This window comes from Convolutriloba macropyga, chromosome 5, assembly GCF_964194025.1.
Source record: "Convolutriloba macropyga chromosome 5, txConMacr16.3, whole genome shotgun sequence".
In the NCBI taxonomy this organism is placed as follows: Eukaryota; Metazoa; Xenacoelomorpha; order Acoela; family Convolutidae; genus Convolutriloba; species Convolutriloba macropyga.
The window spans coordinates 522042-534475 of NC_134472.1; positions in this window are offsets into that span (position 1 = coordinate 522042).

Genomic DNA, 12434 nt, shown 5'->3' on the forward strand with positions numbered 1-12434 from the left:
GTTACGAACGTAACTTGCATAGCCTGATAAGTATATTTGGTTAAATGCTTCGGACCACCTTTTTGCACCGTTTACGTAAACAACTTGTATCGATTGCCATCTAAGTGATTTTGATTTATTTGGATTACGGTATGTTAAACTCAACTTTCCTATACGATCGTGAATAGCAAATTGATTATTATTTTGCCTTGTTTTGCCATTACATCTGAAGAAAATGTTTTTCGGTTACTTATTCTATCTAGGAATAGAACTTTACTGGAAAAGGAAACTATTGTAACAATTAAATACCACAGTAGATTGAAATAACAAAAGCTCTTCCGCAAGGCCAGAGCCAAACACAGAAGGCCGAGCTTACCAGAAAAATATAAAGATTATCAGACCAATGAGGGCCACTACCAAGTTCAATGTCACCTTTGCAGGGATACTCCTCTCTTGGCACATTATAGACAATTAAGTCACCCTCGTAAAATAGTGCGATTTTGCAGCACATTATCAGTATAATTGTCGATTTGAATATTTTAAAAGGCGGAACCCAGGCAAAAAGAAACAGAAATCAAACTCTCAGGTTTCAATCCTAAAAAGTACATCACTTGAGTATCCTCTGATTTCATAATTTTCTTACGTTTGCAGAACTGAAAAGAAAAAACAAAAACATTCTATCATGTTGATTAACATTTGTTCTTGTTTTAGCCATTACATCTCAAGAAAATTATTATCTATTACGTATCCTATTTACATATGGAAATTTACTAGAAAAAGAAATTATTGTAACAATTTAATGCCACGGTAGATTGAAATAAAAGCCCCTCCGCAAGGTCAGAGCCAAACGCAGAAGGCTGAGCACATCAGCACAATACGAAAATAGCAGACCAATGAGGGCCACTACCTACTTCAATTTCACCATTGCAGGGATACTCCACTCTTGGCACATTGTAGATAATTAAGTCATCCTCGTAAAATGCAGTGCGATTTTGCAGCACATTACATCAGTATCGTTGTCCAACTGAATAATTTTACAAAGCGCACCCAAGGCGAAAGGAAACAGAAAGTAAACACTCATGATTCAATCTTAAAAAGTACAGCACTTGATTATTTGATAAATTATTTCATAAGTTTCATTTGCAAAGCGGAAAAGAACTAAAACAAAAACAATCTATCAATTGATTCACATGAAACTCACCACGCCTCTTTAAAATAGCCTATCTTTATCTAGATTACCTTCCTATTTGTTGTGCCTGTATGAAGTACAATTGACAATTCGAACTACACTATTATTATTTAGTGTAGTTATTAATTTCAACAGAAATCCCCGCAATGATTATTTTATGCTTACTCTCAGGATGAACGGAACAATTTTCTGACGATAGAAATGAATTCGTCTATCAACAAAAACTGCTCCTCGCTAAAAAAAATTACAACATTGAGTTCTTGGTTCCATTTCCAGAACTACTGCAAAGTATTGATATACTTTTTGAAAATTTATCTAATATTTGAATTTATCTGCGCACATACAGTGGATAGCATTTTTGGAGGCTGCGGTGGCGCAAGCCAAAATCGAGAGGATATCGATTTTGCCTAAAGAAGATCAGATGAAAACGATGAGCACGGACAGAATTCAAATCCAATCCAAAAGAAATTCTTTATTGTGGCATCAGAAGTGAAAGAAGCAAACCGAAAAACAAATCGTTCAAACGCAAGACAAAAAAAAACGAAAGATTTTCAACAAAGCCATTTTTGTGATAGTCAAACTTGCAAATTGATGGCGTGTTCACAGTACTTTTGTGCTCGCGATCAAAGACTGAAAAAATTAATTTAGCAGGCTCTCGCAATGCGCTTAACAACGAGATAGAAAGCTATAGAGTTGCAAAACATGCCTACCGTTTAACTATCTTTAATGCCGTTATGACAATGGTTAAAAAGCTGATCCCGATAATTTTGTTACCTAATTAAGTCTGGGAACAAATCTTGAATTCAGTTGCGCAAAAGAAAGTTACGTCAAACGGTAGATTGAAATTGGCGATCCCACCAACAAAGATATTGACCTATTGAAACAAAAATCTTACTGAATGTTGCTGTGAAGGAATTCGGAATGATCTTCGGACTTGCTCTACCATTCGCCTCAGGCTTTGCTGCTTTAAATTTTTGTAGGGCAATTTCGATGCCTATGCCGACTGATGATTCTGATGGCTATGCATCGCAACGCGAGACACAGGCAGAATTCGTTCCGATTGCTGAATCAACGAGAATTGCGTTACGATCACAGCATGAAATGGAAAGTTGTATCGGCTTCAGCAGTTTTACGGTCTGTACGAATGGTTTTTCGCTCGATACGGCCGAGGACACTTGTCTTGGTGCTCTTCTTATAAGAAATAAGACGCTGCTTTACAAAATTGAAAGATTTACACAGCTAAATTGGCTGTCGTGGAAAAAGCAGGAAATATATGGAACATTAGTGGCTCATAGCTACTGCATCTGAGTGAAATGAGAAATAATGATCCGCTCAGAAGAAAGAGACTTCCAGGATGTAAGGTTTGTGTGCTGGAACTTAAATGGAGAACGAAAGTTGAAGCGAGTTCCTTTGAAATAAGAGCAGATATATTTTCCTGTAAAAAGAACTGTGCAATTCCAGTGAATGTAAACTTCACTGACTCTCTGCAATATCTCTTTTCGAAAATACCATCACTTTGCGAAATGCCTCGTATTGCAACAGTAAGGCAAGTGCTGCAACAAATGATTGAGAGAATTCAGAGATGACGAAAATGCCCGATTACCACAGTGAATCGTTTGATCAGTTTGGCGAACTAACAAAACTAATAATAAGAGACAGAACCATACATCCAAGTCTGAGAAATAGATTCGCCGCTACAACAACTTGGCAGTTATCTATTATGATCGGAATCATTCTTTCATTATAACGACCCTTCTCAAATGTGCGGTTGGGTTTTTATGGAATCGGCATGGAAAAATGATCATTCGAAGGAAAGAGATACAGTTCCAACCAGTGATAGTGATCTTTGTGTGAGATATGCAACTCACACGAGTTCAGCCTGAAATGGAGTTGACGAGACATAGTCCCAGAGCCCCCAGCTATGACTAAGTGACAAGCTCCCCAATGGTTTAACTATGTGAACAATTTATAAAAAATGCACCACGCCTCTTTAAGTTAACCTAATTCAAACCTACTCACATTTACGTCAATCGACAGACAGCTCCTAAAGAGATGCGACAAGCTTCCGCGTCATTAATATTATACAGCCGCAGCGTAATTTTATCAAAAAGCAATTAAATTACTTTGAATATAGTTAACACCAAAATTCGTATCTTCTTGGAGCTATTTTGATGTATCAAAACGTCTGTAAAGTCTTGCCGCTTTACCTTCAAGGAGCTGGTCCTTTTTATGAAGACCAGGCTTTGTATATTTTCCCACCGGAGGTTATTATAATAAATTTTATCTCGCTTTTTCTACAGGCTGATCCATGTACTTTTGTTTGGCCAAGTCGAGTGCGACGTAAGTCCTGTACCAAGGAAAAGATTTTTTTGATCTAGATCACCTTCCTATATGTTGTCTGAATTGAGTAAAAAACACTTGACAATTCCAACTAGACTTTCTACAGCAGATAACGATCTTTATGGTAGTACTTAAAACTCTTGTAATCCTGACAATAATTATTTTATGCTTACCCTCAAAATCGACGGAAAATTTTTCTGACGATGGAATTGAAATCGTCTATCAACAAAAACTGCTCCAGGCTGAAAACTTTGTAAACATTGAGTTCTTGGTTCCATTTCTACAACTACCGCCAAGTATTGATATATTTTTTGAAGTTTTATCTAATATTATTTAATCTTCTCGGTGCGCATACAGTGGGTAGTATTTTTGATGGCTGCGTTGACTCAAGCCAAAATAGAGAGGATATTGATTTTGCCTGAAGAAAAATAGATGAAAACGAACAGTGGACAATGTATCTAGACGTTTGACTCATATTGCATATATCTATAGCAAATTCCTTGCTGCAGCTTGTAGTTAAGCAGACTACTAAACAACGACTCCAATAGTGTGTGAGGCCACTGCCATAGAAAGGGAAATGTTATTTTCAAAACAATAGTAAAAAAATTTCATGTTACTGCAAACCTTAACATATTGTTGGTAAAAGATGTGATAATTGCGCAAAATCTAATATCTGCGCAAATTCTAATTGCCAGATGTTGATCTACTCAGTACAAGCTTGCGATTGATACATACTTCAGTTAAAGGACAGAGGTGTAAATTACTTTAGACCCCCTACATCATATGCTTCGACTGAAGATGTAGTCTCCGGTTTTCTTTGTGGCCATTTTGGAATTGCATGCTCCATGCATTACGAATGACTCAAGCTATTACTGTCCTCCGCGGCATACTGAGCCACCACAAAGTTGAGGGTTGTTCTTTTAAGGGAATTACAACTCTTCCACGATTGTCTTTTTATATGTTTTTGCCTCAAAATTATACATTTATATTCAAATTTTATTTCGCTATGTACTTTTTTATTAACCTTGTTCAACAGCTTGCTTTTTTAGATACATTATGCGTTGATTTGGCTAGTTAAAGCTTCGCTTTCTTCGATATGTCTGGCAGTCGAGCAAGCATTAAATTGGACAATATCGCAATTTTGTTTGTTTTAAAGATTCTGGAATTGATAAGTTTGCAAGATTTTTGGCAGAAAAACTGTATGCCCATGAAAAATTTTTGATATCTGTAATTGGACATTCCAGTGAGCCATATATTCGCGATTCTCTTCCTTTACATCTACATGAAGAGGCGAGATGAAAATAATTGTCCACTAGATTTCGAAGATCTGAAGAATTGTTAACATCGTCAATAGAATTTATAAAATTTGCGTCAAATAAAAACAGTTTGGTTTCCCACAGCAATTGGAAGTTTTACGCAGTCGTTACGAACGTAGCTTGCATAGCCTGATAAGGATATTTGGTTAAATGCTTCGGACGACCTTCTCGCACCGTTTACGTAAACAACTTGTATCGATTGCCATCTGAGTGATTTTGATTTATTTGGATTACGGTATGTTAAACTGAACTTTCCTATACGATCGTGAATAGCAAGTTGATTATTATTTTGCCTTGTTTTGCCATTACATCTGAAGAAAATGTTTTTTGGGTTCCTTATTCTATCTAGGAATAGATCTTTACTGGAAAAGGAAATTATTGTAACAATTAAATACCACAGTAGATTGAAATAACAAAAGCTCTTCCGCAAGGCCAGAGCCAAACACAGAAGCCCGAGCTTACCAGAAAATTATAAAGAATATCAGACCAATGAGGGCCACTACCAAGTTTAATGTCACCATTGCAGGGATACTCCTCTCTTGGCACATTATAGACAATTAAGTCACCCTCGTAAAATAGTGCGATTTTGCAGCACATTATCAGTATAATTGTCGAACTGAATATTTTAAAAGGCGCAACCCAGGCAAAAAGAAACAGAAATCAAACACTCATGATTCAATCTTAAAAAGTACATCACTTGAGTATCCTGTGATTTTATCATTTCATACATTTGCAGAGCTGAAAAGAACTAAAACAAAAACATTCTATCAATTGATTAACAACAAACTCACCACGCTTTTTTAATTGAACCTGTCTTGAACGTATTCGCATTGTGTTCAATCGACAGACGGCGCCTAAAGAGATGCGACAGCAAGCTACAGCTTCCCTAATATTATACAGCATGCAACGAAATTTTATGAAAAATCAATTAAATTAGTTTTGGTAATATTTGATAATGATAGTGCCTTGGATAATTAAGTTGAAATAGTTATACAATTTCAACAGTTGAAAAGGTAACAGCATAAGCAAATTATTCTCAACTGTTGAAATTTTTTAAATCGATCTTAAGAGTGTGAAGCGTTTGTAATTAATGTTCCCAAAAAGGTTGAAAGTCTCACTGATAGAAAATTTTGGTTGATTACCTGAACTACAAGTGTGGCTAACTGAAGGTTTAAGTTAATTTGTTTCCTGAAATTTGTTTGAAGTTTGAGCTTGTATACTGCGGGGACTGGTGTTTTTGTATGCGCGGTCAGAGGAAACCGAAGTGACGGGGGGCTTTAACTCCACTTGGCCCAGTTGTTTAATCAAGATAACATTTCAGCTTTAGAGCGCAATTTCGAAATTGTCTTCTCCAGATATTCACACAAGTGTTTTTTTGTTTCAATAGCTAAAACGTGAATGATTTGGACCTGATGCATTTCACTTTTGAAACTCGATTGCAGCACTTGTGAAAACAAAACTTATACAAATAATTGTTTCTCAGAGAATTTTGCATCAAAAGCAAACTAAAGCAATAAATAATAACAACTATCAGAGAATTTCGACCATGACAACATAGTTATATCTTAAGAATTCCTATTTCAAGTGTTTTAGCAGTCATTCTCTTGTGGTAGACAAAAACTATCGGCTGTTTTCGAACAAAACTCGGAATCTTAATTTCCTGCCCCTGAAGAATAGTTTTTAAACAGGAAATATTGTTCATTGATGTTATTTCAATGGATTACTGAATAGAAGTGAGAGAAGAGGATGAAAGATTGTGTTTGTAGGAGACGTAACATTGAAAAACAGAACACTTGATTACTTGCAGAGAGCATCAGCAGGAACGGAGAGAAAATGTCTGGTGAAGAATTGAAGATATCTGGATTAGAAATAAAACTGCAAGGATTTTTACTTGGCTACTGTCGTTACATTGGCTTTAAGCGAATGCCTTCACTACATTGTGGAACTTTTCTGAAATAAAATTCAAGATTCCAGAAATTTCAAAACTTTGGCAGATAAATGTTTTTGAAAAAAAAACTTGGGAGACCATTATTAGCGAAAGTGGGTTTTTAATTCCTCTAAGTTAATAGAGACAGTGTCAACAGCTGAGGAATATATATTATTTCAGAATTGTACAAAACGAAGCCATGTTGTCGGACTCAAATTTTTATATGATCCTGAAAATGAACATAAAAGAGCTAATTTTTCAGCTTTCAACTGCTTGAGTCTCATTGAGTAAGCTTATGAAGCTGTATCAGTTTTCGACATAGCTGTGTAGTAACTACTACGGGGGACATTACAAGTTTTAAGATAGGCAATACCATATAAGGAAGGATAGAAGGGGACATGGGGGACATTTCCAACAACAACTTTAAACATGTCCAGTTATACTTTTCAAGATGCGACGTCGAGCTTGAACGGATGAGTCATCAACCAAAATTTAGTAAAATCACGTTTTAGAATAACGTTTCTATTTATAGCTCTAAATTATTTGAGCCATTCATTTTTTTATTAGAGATTGTCTACAGCAGTAACGGTTGCAATGACTAACCGATTTGTGAAGGATGGAATTGATAGTGGCCCAGCCAATTTAGTTTTCGACGAAGCTAATAAAGAGAGACCACCATGGCGTTGCAGTTCTAATATTGTCGTTCCGCGACTAGGTAATATTCTTTGTCTAAGTTGGCATTGTTGTGCTTATGATAACCCTCTGCCTTGCCATGGTCTTTTTGATATCACAGAGCTGTGAAGAAAAGTCGATTTGGATTGCACTGCTTTCAAGTTTATTTGGTTTCATCCTGCCAAATCCTATATGAATGAAGTTTTCGTTACGCATGAAAGGGTCTTTACGGACCTTGTGAGTCCCAATAGATATGGAACTAACTTCATGTTCGACTTGTTACGAGGGTTAAAATTCTATCCTCATTTAACAAAAGTACTATTTTTTAAAGAATACCATGAACTATTCATGAATGTACAAAGTCAGCTTCAGCATGCCAAGCTCAGTAAGTTTTCTGAAGCTGAAATAACAAAAAAATTTTTCGAACTGTTTATTGATTTTTGATGATTCTTGCGAAGAACATTTCAACGATGAAGAATTTGCAACATCTGGCCGACATCGAAAACTTCCTGCCACCAGAGCAAGTGGTGTCGCACAATTGACCTAAACACAAGTTAAAGCATTCTCTTCAAGTCACTACATGACATTCAGCAGATAGAATATTTCGGGAAACAGTTGAATTGTCTCCAACTGCTTACAGAAGCTTATTAGTTCGCGACACTTGAGTCGTACGGGAGTTTGGCGATTGATCTGGAGCCGAAAACAACTAAAAGCTTACGCCTCTCATTGAACTCGAAACATCGATTTTCTATATTCCTTCACAGGAAGCAGTAATCACATCAATAGCAAATGAAAAGGAAAAACTTGGGTTTGCTGAAGCTTTGGTGCGTTAGCAATAACTCGAAATCAAAAAGTAAGAAAAATAATCTGACGAGCGATGAACGTGCTCTCGAGCGTGGTGCCTATGAACAAGTCGAAATTTAAAAGATTTGAGACTGAGCAACGACCGCTATCTACAAAAAAATACCTTGCAGAGCCGAGAAGTAGGCTTTTTCAAACAGCTAGAGGTCATTGTCTCATTCAGTTTTTAGCTAATTCTTTCCTACAATACTTACAAGATCATGTCAACTGAAGAATTCGTGTTGATTATGTATAATATGTTTATACAAGAATACCAACAGTTCTCACAATTTTGAAGAATCCAGAAATTTAGAAACCGGCCCATCAATTGTCAGTCCTGCAAAGAAATTCAAAACGACAAACAGCACCAGCTATAATACGTTTCATTTCAGAACAGCAAACTGATAACGTAACAACTGCTGATAAAGAAAACCAATCGATGACCAACGACATCAGCAGCAAGGTACTATATATCAATTTTATACAGGACCAAAAGTTCCAAAAAGCAAAATCTTTATAGAAACATAGTCTGAAATAATTTCCATTGACAACGAAGGCAACCTAATTTTCTCAAAACTAATACACTGAAATTTCGGCAGCCAGTTTTCTCTACGCACCTCGTCAGAACTAACAGATGTACATTATCATATACTCTATCATCTAAACATTCCCACACAATTTACCTGTATTACTTACGCAAAAAGATTCGAGACTACCTGACGAACGAAAGAGACCTAAGCTAGAAAATGGATCTACGGATAAGAAACATAACACTGCCGCCAAGAGAGCAGAAGAAACAGAGACTGCTAAAGCTGAAGATGAAGTCTTTGCAAACGCGGAGGAAGAAGAATTCAAACCACCGTAAGACTGGAAAAGTTTTTTGGGATGAAGTTGAGAAACTAAACAAAATCTATTCAACTAGCAGAGAATCATTTGAAAGCGTTGTCAATTTGCAAATTGAGTTGATTACAAAAAAAAAGAAGAAAGCAATGAATTTACAGCGATGAATTTACATTAGTTATCAAAAATATGCATTAGTTATACATTTGTTATAATTATCAAAGTCGTTGAAAATATTTTGAGAAAACATAATGGCAGCGTTTCGAAATCAACTATCTCTGCCAATACAGCTACAAAGACAGTGGAAAGTGGCTTTAACGTCTATTTCATCCCCAAATATCAACAACATCAACTCAGCACAAATTTTTCGAATCAGGACCACCTCAACATGATGCTTCACTCAATCGATCCGGTCAACTCAGGAAAATTGGAAAAGGTATAAAAACTGGGAAGATCTTGTTCAGGGAATTATTTGGGTAGCTCATTTGACACAGTTTGACTACAAATTTGATTTCGGTACAGGAAAGGTCATTTTGAAATTTGGTAAAAACGAGCGACTATCGTTTCCAGGCGAAAAAATTCTCAGCTTTCTTGGTTTCCAAGCGAAACCTGATCATACACAGAAAGAAATGTTTTTGGTTATAAATTAGACAGCAATCATTACAGACATACGAGCGACTTTCCTGTTGACAGAACTTTGGATCACAATTATTTTTTGTCTAGATTGATGTCATTGAATATCATCATGTAAGTGACTCATGTGCACCAGTACTCAAGATCATTGAGTCAGAAAGACGTTTGAAAAACGGCAGAGAGAACACTGTTACTCCTGTTCCTCGTAAATCTCATACAAATTTAGACAAACGATATTCAAAGCATCAAAATTGAGTTAAAAACACACTGGGAGACCCATTCCTTTTACTGGTTCTAGAAAAGTTGTCGCTTGTCTCAAGTTCTAGAAAATCAATTAGATAATGGAGGCTAACTACAATAGGCAAACAGCCAATTCGATGCCTCATTTCTCAGGACATTACAGGCAAAGACGAAGTGGTTTTGGAGCACTGGTTTATTCTTGGCCTGTAGCAAAGAGAATTGGCAGATCTTGTGCAAGGAGCTCCAGAGATAGCTGAATGTGCAACAAAAAAGACAGCAAGGCACGCATTGATAAGTACATTAGCAAAACAGTTAAAAAAACAATTAGTAGGATCAGTCCATCGCTCGGCGCATAATCAGACTTACATCTGTTGACCTTGAGGTAAAGTGCCGTTTTGTGCAAAGCAAGGCAGACAATTTATGTTGTACTTCTGAAGATGCCAATGCAAGTGACACACTTTTCCTTTCTTCGTTAAGTATACATTACAATCTTTATTCGCTTATTGTAGTGTCAGCGAATGGCATCAAAATTTCATCAGCTAATGGACACTACGCGCGGAAATGCTTCACTGAAACTGAACTTTCTCATGGGTGGGACGGACACAAAAAGCTTTTGGTTGAAATGTCAAGGATAAGAATGCGAATATGAACACAACGCCATTCCAAATGCTTTTTGTCCAACAGAAGGTACTTGTTCGAAGATCGGTTCAACTTACAATATATGGTAGGGTTGCTCTGGACCTTTTTCTCATTTGGGAAGCAGTGGTGTCACCTTGCGAATGGCTTTCCGAAGATCAAAAGTTGACTTTGTTACAATTAGTGAAAACGGTGCAAAACATTATAAGGTTGAAATCTTTGGGGCTAATTTTGTTCACAAAATGAGAGTATCTGATAATGTGGTGGGAGCAATTGAGAAAACTTCTGAAAACCCCAGCCAAGACAAATCGATGCAACGACGTTATTTCCAAAGCCTTTCTCGCAGCAGCTGGACAAAAGAGCTGGATACAAGCTCTTTCCACAAAAGAACACATTCGAAGACTGCAAGTGCCGATTTTTTTGGAACGAACACTGAAAATTCGTTCCATATAAAAAGTTATGTTTGAATGAAATAACTATTTACCACAATGGATTTGCAACTGTCGACCAGAGACGATAAGAGGCTATACTTGAATTTAATGGGAGCCTTGGCTTTCATGGAAAATGTTCACGTTATATCATTGGCTGAATTCCCCCACCACTATATGATGGTGTTTGATCTTTCTAGTACCCAGGAAGCCACACATGATTTTATTCATCCCCAATTAACAAACCCATCTTTATGAGCTGAACTCATATTCAGTGCAGCTTTACCAAACAACATTGAAACATTATTCTTGGGAGAAAAACGTTCAACAATGTACATCGATTCTGCGGGAAACGTTTCCAAAAACGCTATGAGCTAATGGATGAAGATCGGGTATTCAAGTTGATACAGCAATGCAAACACTTGAAACATAAACTCAACGGTGTCTATGCCGCGGACAACTTTCCCCTGAAAATGTCACCGAATTATTTTATTAGTGTCAACGTTTTCAGCTGCTACATCAATTGGTACATATTGAGTTGTTTTAGCAAAAAAGACTTGCGTATCCAGTTGTCTAATTTGCAGATCCCTTGGATTTACCAATTTGTTTGCATAAACATATTTCTGACCGCCTAGGAAGCGTCATTGCAGACACTATATATGTGGATATTATTGAAGACAGACGAGAAGCTGAAAAACCTTTGCAATGCGCAAACTCGCAAATGTGTGTACTCTGCATATGCATTGCTCGCCATATTATGAATGGTTACATTCCTTTCATTCCTGATGTAAATGAGACGACGTTGCTGTCTCTTGTTAAACAAGACTTAGCGTTATAGATACAAGTTAAAACTTGATTAGGTACACTACAGGTACCCTAAGTGTCGATGCACAAGTTATTTCTCATCAAAACTCCTTATGGGGATACAAGTTAAAGCGCGGTTAGCTACCCTAGGTACCTTTGATCAAGTTATTTTTCATCAATACGCCTTGTAAATACAGTTTAAAACTCGCTTAGGTACCCTGCGGGTACATTAGTTGAACATTCTTAAGTTTTTTTTGCACCATACTCCTTATAGGCACAAGTTAAAACCAGTTAATTTTGAATAATAAAAGTTAAATCAGCTTCCTTTGCTTCCTATAAAAGATAGAAACTAAAGATCGAAAAAATCTTTTTGCGGCAACCAAGACTAATATGCACAATGGTGTAGTTTAAATCAGTCTTTGTTCCTTCAGTGTTCTGTTTTTTTTTTCAATTGCCATTTCGGCAGTTCTCCGAGAGACAACAGGAAATGATAGTGGCGCCTGTCGGGTAACGGTTGCAGTGGGTCTTAGTTGATGGGCAATTGGGTCCGGCAATCGCTTAGCTCCACTCAAAGACGAGCAACAGTGTCC